The 8,976-nt window shown below is 46.1% G+C and overlaps 1 protein-coding gene across 1 annotated transcript in view; it reads right to left on the reverse strand.

The window, feature by feature from the left end:
- Positions 1 to 6,104, reverse strand: part of PIG-S (phosphatidylinositol glycan anchor biosynthesis class S) — a 32,988-nt gene extending 26,884 nt beyond the window's left edge. The window contains exon 1 of the mRNA XM_069827208.1: positions 6,029 to 6,104. The gene's annotated coding sequence lies outside the window, so the exon portion shown is untranslated. The remainder of the gene's footprint in view (positions 1 to 6,028) is intronic.
- Positions 6,105 to 8,976: the final 2,872 nt, after the last annotated feature.

Raw genomic sequence — 8,976 nt, forward strand, 5'->3', positions numbered from 1 at the left:
GCCCTGACTTCTCAGTCCACTCTATGTCCTCTGAGTCCACTCCCAGTCTTCTCAGTCCACTCTATGTCTTCTATGTTCACTCTCAGTCCACTCTATGTCTTCTCTGTTCACTCTCAGTCCACTCTATGTCCTCTCAGTCCACTCGCTGTCTTCGCAGTCCAGTCTATGCCCTCTTAGTCCACTCCCTGTGTTCTCAGTCCACTCTATGTCTTCTCAGTCCACTCTATGTCCTCTCAGTCCACTCCATGTCTTCTCATTCCACTCTATGTACTATCAGTCCACTCCCTGTCTTCTCAATCCACTCTATGTCCTTTTAGTCCACTCTATGTCCTCTGAGTCCACTCCCAGTCTTCTCAGTCCACTCTATGTCTTCTCTGTTCACTCTCAGTCCACTCTATGTCCTCTCAGTCCACTCGCTGTCTTCGCAATCCAGTCTATGCCATCTTAGTCCACTCCCTGTGTTCTCAGTCCCCTCTATGTTTTCTCAGTCCACTCTATGTCCTCTCAGTCCACTCCATGTATTCTCATTCCACTCTATGTACTCTCAGTCCACTCCCTGTCTTCTCAATCCACTCTATGTTCTTTTAGTCCACTCTACGTCCTCTCAGTAAACTCCAAGTCTTCTCAGTCCACTCTATGTCGTCTGAGTCCACTCCCTGTCTTCTCAGTCCACTCTATGTCTTCTCTATTCACCCTCAGTCCACTCTATGTCCTCTCAGTCCACTCGCTGTCTTCGCAGTCCAGTCTATGCCCTCTTAGTCCACTCCCTGTGTTCTCAGTCCACTCTATGTCTTCTCAGTCCACTCTATGTCCTCTCAGTCCACTCCATGTATTCTCATTCCACTCTATGTACTCTCAGTCCACTCCCTGTCTTCTCAATCCACTCTATGTTCTTTTAGTCCACTCTACGTCCTCTCAGTAAACTCCAAGTCTTCTCAGTCCACTCTATGTCGTCTGAGTCCACTCCCTGTCTTCTCAGTCCACTCTATGTCTTCTCTATTCACCCTCAGTCCACTCTATGTCCTCTCAGTCCACTCGCTGTCTTCGCAGTCCAGTCTATGCCCTCTTAGTCCACTCCCTGTGTTCTCAGTCCACTCTATGTCTTCTCAGTCCACTCTATGTCCTCTCAGTCTACTCCATGTCTTCTCATTCCACTCTATGTCCTCTCAGTCCACGCCATGTCCTCTCAGTCCACTCCCCGTCTTCTCAGTCCACTCTAAGTCCTCTCAGTCCACTCCCTGTCTTCTCAGTCCACTCAATGTCCTCTCAGTCTACTCCCTGACCTCTCAGTACACTCCATGTCCTCTCAGTCCACTCCCCGTCTTCTCAGTCCACTCTATGTACTCTCAGTCCACTCCCTGTCTTCTCTATTCACTCTATGTCCTCTCAGTCCACTCCCAGTCTTCTCACTCAACTCTATCTCTTCTCTGTTCACTCTCAGTCCACTCAATGTCCTCTCAGTCCACTCGCTGTCTTCGCAGTCCAGTCTATGCCCTCTTAGTCCACTCCCTGTGTTCTCAGTCCACTCTATGTCTTCTCAGTCCACTCTATGTCCTCTCAGTCTACTCCATGTCTTCTCATTCCACTCTATGTCCTCTCAGTCCACGCCATGTCCTCTCAGTCCACTCCCCGTCTTCTCAGTCCACTCTAAGTCCTCTCAGTCCACTCCCTGTCTTCTCAGTCCACTCAATGTCCTCTCAGTCTACTCCCTGACCTCTCAGTCCACTCTATGTCCTCTCAGTCCACTCTGTGTCCTCTCAGTCCACGCCCTGACTTCTCAGTCCACTCTGTGTCCTCTGAGTCCACTCCCAGTCTTCTCAGTCCACTATATGTCTTCTCTGTTCACTCTCAGTCCACTCTATGTCCTCTCAGTCCACTCGCTTTCTTCGCAGTCCAGTCTATGCCCTCTTAGTCCACTCCCTGTGTTCTCAGTCCACTCTATGTCTTCTCAGTCCACTCTATGTCCTCTCAGTCCACTCCATGTCTTCTCATGCCACTCTATGTACTCTCAGTCCACTCCCTGTCTTCTCAACCCACTCTATGTCCTTTTAGTCCACTCTATGTCCTCTCTGTCTACTCCAAGTCTTCTCAGTCCACTCTATGTCCTCTGAGTCCACTCCCAGTCTTCTCAGTCCACTCTATGTCTTCTATGTTCACTCTCAGTCCACTCTATGTCTTCTCTGTTCACTCTCAGTCCCCTCTATGTCCTCAGTCCACTCGCTGTCTTCGCAGTCCAGTCTATGCCCTCTTAGTCCACTCCCTGTGTTCTCAGTCCACTCCATGTCTTCTCAGTCCGCTCTATGTCCTCTCAGTCCACTCCATGTCTTCTCCTTCCACTCTATGTCCTCTCAGTCCCCTCCATGTCCTCTCAGTCCACTCCCCGTCTTCTCAGTCCACTCTAAGTCCTCTCAGTCCCCTCCCTGACTTCTCAGTCCACTCAATGTCCTCTCAGTCTACTCCCTGACCTCTCAGTCCACTCTATGTCCTCTCAGTCCACTCTGTGTCCTCTCAGTCCACGCCCGGACTTCTCAGTCCACTCTATGTACTCTGAGTCCACTCCCAGTCTTCTCAGTCCACTCTATGTCTTCTCTGCTCACTCTCAGTCCACTCTATGTCCTCTCAGTCCACTCGCTGTCTTCGCAGTCCAGTCTATGCCCTCTTAGTCCACTCCCTGTGTTCTCAGTCCACTCTATGTCTTCTCAGTCCACTCTATGTCCTCTCAGTCCACTCCATGTCTTCTCACTACACTCTATGTCCTCTGAGTCCACTCCCAGTCTTCTCAGTCCACTCTATGTCTTCTCTATTCACCCTCAGTCCACTCTATGTCCTCTCAGTCCACTCGCTGTCTTCGCAGTCCAGTCTATGCCCTCTTAGTCCACTCCCTGTGTTCTCAGTCCACTCTATGTCTTCTCAGTCCACTCTATGTCCTCTCAGTCCACTCTATGTCCTCTCGGTCCACTCTGTGTCCTCTCAGTCCACGCCCTGACTTCTCAGTCCACTCTATGTCCTCTGAGTCCACTCCCAGTCTTCTCAGTCCACTATATGTCTTCTCTGTTCACTCAGTCCACTCTGTCCTCTCAGTCCACTCGCTGTCTTCGCAGTCCAGTCTATGCCCTCTTAGTCCACTCCCTGTGTTCTCAGTCCACTCTATGTCTTCTCAGTCCACTCTATGTTCTCTCAGTCCACTCCATGTCTTCTCATTCCACTCTATGTACTCTCAGTCCACTCCCTGTCTTCTCAACCCACTCTATGTCCTTGTAGTCCACTCTATGTCCTCTCAGTCCACTCGAAGTCTTCTCAGTCCACTCTATGTCCTCTGAGTCCACTCCCAGTCTTCTCAGTCCACTCTATGTCTTCTATGTTCACTCTCAGTCCACTCTATGTCTTCTCTGTTCACTCTCAGTCCACTCTATGTCCTCTCAGTCCACTCCATGTCTTCTCATTCCACTCTATGTACTCTCAGTCCACTCCCTGTCTTCTCAATCCACTCTATGTCCTTTTAGTCCACTCTACGTCCTCTCAGTCCACTCCAAGTCTTCTCAGTCCACTCTATGTCGTCTGAGTCCACTCCCTGTCTTCTCAGTCCACTCTATGTCCTCTCAGTATACTCCATGTCCCCTCAGTCCACTCCCCGTCTTCTCAGTCCACTCTATGTACTCTCAGTCCACTCCCTGTCTTCTCTATTCACTCTATGTCCTTTTAGTCCACTCTATGTCCTCTCAGTCCACTCCCAGTCTTCTCAGTCCACTCTATGTCCTCTGAGTCCACTCCCAGTCTTCTCAGTCCACTCTATGTCTTCTATGTTCACTCTCAGTCCACTCTATGTCTTCTCTGTTCACTCTTAGTCCACTCTATGTCCTCTCAGTCCACTCGCTGTCTTCGCAGTCCAGTCTATGCCCTCTTAGTCCACTCCCTGTGTTCTCAGTCCACTCCATGTCTTCTCAGTCCACTCTATGTCCTCTCAGTCCACTCCATGTCTTCTCACTACACTCTATGTCCTCTGAGTCCACTCCCAGTCTTCTCAGTCCACTCTATGTCTTCTCTATTCTCTCTCAGTCCACTCTATGTCCTCTCAGTCCACTCGCTGTCTTCGCAGTCCAGTCTATGCCCTCTTAGTCCACTCCCTGTGTTCTCAGTCCACTCTATGTCTTCTCAGTCCACTCTATGTCCTCTCAGTCCACTCCATGTCTTCTCATTCCACTCTATGTACTCTCAGTCCACTCCCTGTCTTCTCAATCCACTCTATGTCCTTTTAGTCCACTCTATGTCCTCTCAGTCCACTCCCAGTCTTCTCAGTCCACTCTATGTCGTCTGAGTCCACTCCGTCTTCTCAGTCCACAGTATGTCCTCTCAGAACACACTCCCTGTGTTCTCAGTCCACTCTATGTCCTCTCAGTCCACTCTATGTCCTCTCAGTCCTCTCCCTGTGTTCTCAGTCCACTCTATGTCTTCTCAGTCCACTCTATGTCCTCTCAGTCCACTCCATGTCTTCTCATTCCACTCTATGTACTCTCAGTCCACTCCCTGTCTTCTCAATCCACTCTATGTCCTTTTAGTCCACTCTATGTCCTCTCAGTCCACTCCCAGTCTTCTCAGTCCACTCTATGTCGTCTGAGTCCACTCCGTCTTCTCAGTCCACAGTATGTCCTCTCAGAACACACTCCCTGTGTTCTCAGTCCACTCTATGTCCTCTCAGTCCACTCTATGTCCTCTCAGTCCACTCTATGTCCTCTCAGTCCTCTCCCTGTGTTCTCAGTCCACTCTATGTCCTCTTAGTTCCCTCTATGTCCTCTCAGTCCACTCCCTTTTTCTCAGTCCAATCTATGTTCTCTCAGTCCACTCCCTGACTTCTCAGTCCACTCTATGTCCTCTTAGTCCACTCCCTGTCTTCTCAGTCCACTCTATGTCCCTTCAGTCCACTCTATGTCCTCCCAGTCCACTCCCTGTCTTCTCAGTCCACCCCCTGTCTTCTCAGTCCACTCAATGTCCTCTTAGTTTACTCCCTGTCCTCTCAGTCCACTCTATGTCCTCTCAGTCCTCTCTATGTCCTCTTAGTCCACTCTATGTCCTCTGAGTCCACTCAATGTGCTCTAAATCCACTCTGTATGCTCTCAGTCCACTCTATGTCCTCTCAGTCCACTCTATGTGCTCTTAGTCCACTCTATGTGCTCTGGGCCCACTCTCTCTCTCCTCTCAGTCATATCTGGTTCTTCTCTGTCCGCTCACAGTCCCACCAGTTCACTCTCTGAATTGTCACTCTACTCTATGTCCTCTCAGTCCACTCAATGTCCTGTCAGGCCACTCTTTCTTCTCCGTCCACTCTCTCTCTCTCATCTTAGTCCAATGTGGTTCCTCTCAGTCCACTCTCTGTCCTCTGAGTCCATTTTCTGCCCACTGAGTCCCCTCTCTGAGCTTGGACTCCTCTCTCTGTCCTCTCAGTCCACTCTATGTGCACTCAATCCACTCTCTGTCCTCTCTGCTTCCTCTCAGTTCACTCACAGTCAAACCAGTACTCTCTCTGTACTCATATTCCCCTGTCTGAATTCTTAGTCCACTTTATGTCCTCTCAGTCCACGCAGTGTTCTTTCAGTCCATTCTCTGTCCTCTCAGTCCACTGTATGTGCTCTCAGTGTATTTCCTTTCCTGTCATTGGGGATTATATGATCTGGTTTTGCAACAATTTGCATATCTGTCATACTCATACATATTTTTTGGGATTGCATTTATTCGGGGGTTCGAACCCGGGTAATAATTTGTTTGTTGTACAGTTCTTTGCCGTACGGGTATCTTGAGCTGTAAGCATAGTGTCATTGCGACTCTGGTGTTCTGTCTGTAAACTACGTCCACGATTTAATACAGTTACAACTTATTACCTTTTGAAATACATGATGGCAGCTTTTCTCTCATCGCTATCGCTAAGGAGTGTAGTGTTGGCTCCCATGCATACATGCTTAATTTGATTTACGTAGTAGCCTTGCGCGCGTCCGCCATGACAGTTCGCCTTGGCAACAGTTTATTGGATTATACCCATTTCAAATAACAACAAACAAAAAAACACTCAATTCAGCTACACCAACGGCGCTAACAAAAGTTCCATGATCCATACATGAAACATTTTGACACCTGACATCAGCAGTCGACACATTCACCAGTATGGCCAATATGATTCTAAATAACCCGCTATAAAGCAGAGCAGAAGTAGCTAAACTGTTATTGATATTATCAATGTAAAATAAGATTAATTGGATTACTTTTCAGCTGTAAGTATTAAACACCTTGCTAAATAAATCCTAATGAGCAAACATGTGAAAGCAAGCGGGAAAACCACTGAATTGGCGACATCGTTCAACACAACAATCACCACACAGTGTACCCAATGAAAACAAGGAATTCGTTCCGAAGCCGCCAAAATGCCGCCATGGATGAATATATATATATATATATATTATTTTAGTAGGTTATTTTACGACGCTTTATCAACAGCTTAGGTTATTTAGCGTCTGAATGAGATGAAGGTGATAATGCCGGTGAAATGAGTCCGGGGTCCAACACCGAAAGTTACCCAGCATTTGCTCATATTGGGTTGAGGGAAAACCCCGGAAAAAACCTCAACCAGGTAACTTGCCCCGACCGGGAATCGAACCTGGGCCATCTGGTTTCGCGGCTAGACGCGCTAACCGTTACTCCACAGGTGTGGACTGGATGAATATATAATTTATATATTTATCCATGATGCCGCTATGATCGTGGGTATGGAAAAATAGGGTGGGTCAGGCAGTACACAAGGGGATTTTGGGGGAAATCACTTAAAAAGTGAAATATTTCAATGTGATATACTACACTGGAGGTGTACGCAATTTGAAATCGTGAATGATTCCGACCTCATGCTCAGTACTGGCCTGGATCACACATCTAACGTGAGATCATGTACTACGATCTAGGGTACCTACTGGGAAATAAAATAAAAAAGTTTCCCTCCTCAAAAACTCTCATCTCTTTTAAAAAATCCTGCGCACGGCCACGGTACAATTATTGTAAGAAGCCGTAGCACGGCTCTAATTGACGAATTGGCTACAGATACAGTATTGTAACGTTTTATTTTACTTTTACCACCACCACACCTGTCATCAATGTGACTTTCATTCTTAATAATTTGCCCTACAACAATGGGTACTCCACTCAACATAGCAGTACAATAGTCGTTATTGCACTCCACACGACGACAATGACAATACACGTGTATTATCAAGAACAACAATACTCCTAAGTTCAATTAATGTTCACAAAGCACTAAGTGCAGAACAAAACTGGCAATTAGTTCACAATTCGCTTGCCTTGGCTAGTTCTTCTAGCTCACTGTTCAAGTTCACTGCACATCGAACTCAGGTCTTCCGGACGCTGCCACAGTTACGGACTCACTCAAGTTCACTGCACTTCGAACTCGGGTCCACCTTGCTCGCTGCTGTTCACGACTTGAAGGCTTACTTTCGTCGGCAACTCACGATGTTGTTTACTTACCACGAACATCTAGAATGTTCTGCGTCGCGAAGCCTCTGGACCTCCACAACAATCGGTCTCCAGATGCTTCCTTACTTCTTTCCCCTCATTCCCCACCGGGGCTAGCGTCAGGGGTTCGTGTTTCCGTTTCCCCGCGCCCTCCCTCTCGCCAGAGGCGCGTGCAACTCCCCGACGTGACCAGAACGTTCCAGATGGGTGCCACAGTATGTTATATAACTATAGGAATAGCAATTTGTTTTTTCTGCTATAGGCTAATGTACATTGTTAATGGTAAATCAAATCCGTGAATTAGGCCTATGTTTATTTAGGAATTCTTTTAAGACGCTTCTTAGAGCAGAATATAAGCAGTGAATTATTTTATTTCGTTAAAACATCATTTAAATTTATTTTATAAAGACACTTCTTGCAGGCCTGAAGTCTAACATACTTATTATTCACGTGCAGGTATAGTCATTTCTCAATCATACTTGGTTATAGCTTAATGAAGAGAAGCAAATTTGACTATTTCGCATGCATTGATTCAAGTTGTAATTCGTAATCCGTTTCAAGCAAGGGGCAACAGGAACCAATGGATTTAAGTTAATTTTTATCTGTAAAAATTTCATAATGTGATTGTTTAACAGATAGGATAGGCTACTACTAGTCTAAAAACAAAGACTTCATCCAGAGTGTACCACAAGTGGTGGATCTACATTACACTTGTAGTGATAGTATTGTTAGGATGTCACAGGGGAACTGGAGGGTCTGAAGGAAACGGACTATGGGCGTACTCAAACTTCGGAAAACGTATTATGTCTTTCTCATGTTAAATTTTTACATTACCTCGTTAACATGTTTCTGCCTGTTATCGGCCATCTTCAGAACTGGTTGTTGCTGGTAAAATTTAACAATAGAAAGACATAATACGTTTTCCGAAATGATATAGTGTTAAAAGTTGTGTAATCAAGATGTACAAATTATAAATTCAGAGTGGATGTATGTACAGTACTTATGTATATAATTTATTCTGCTGAGTGTACAGGCCCAGAAACAAAATTTGGGCCACCTGAATTTTCCAAGTTCCAGTTATAACATACTGTGCATGCTCAGTTTTTGTTTCTGCATCTTTCACTGCCCATTTAGTTTATCATCATTCTCCACTTGTGCCCTCCCAATCTCCGTTCATGAATCATTTCTCTCTTATCATTCCGCCAATTCCTTGTAACCAAGTTTGAGTCTGCCTCGTTTCCGTCTTCATGATGGATACCATTCCATAACTTATTTTGGCAACCTGCTCTCTTCCATCCTCGTGACAGTCCATATCATTTCAATTATTTTGTTTTAATATCATCCGAAAGGGACCTAAGTACGTTCATTCGTTATTTGATTATTGAATTCTTCATTTTGTCCTTCCTATAAATTCTAGGTGACCATTGCTAAAATCCTTTTCTATTGAGTTCCATTTTGCTACATTTCTTG

This window comes from Periplaneta americana, chromosome 6, assembly GCF_040183065.1.
Source record: "Periplaneta americana isolate PAMFEO1 chromosome 6, P.americana_PAMFEO1_priV1, whole genome shotgun sequence".
Taxonomy (NCBI): domain Eukaryota; kingdom Metazoa; phylum Arthropoda; class Insecta; order Blattodea; family Blattidae; genus Periplaneta; species Periplaneta americana.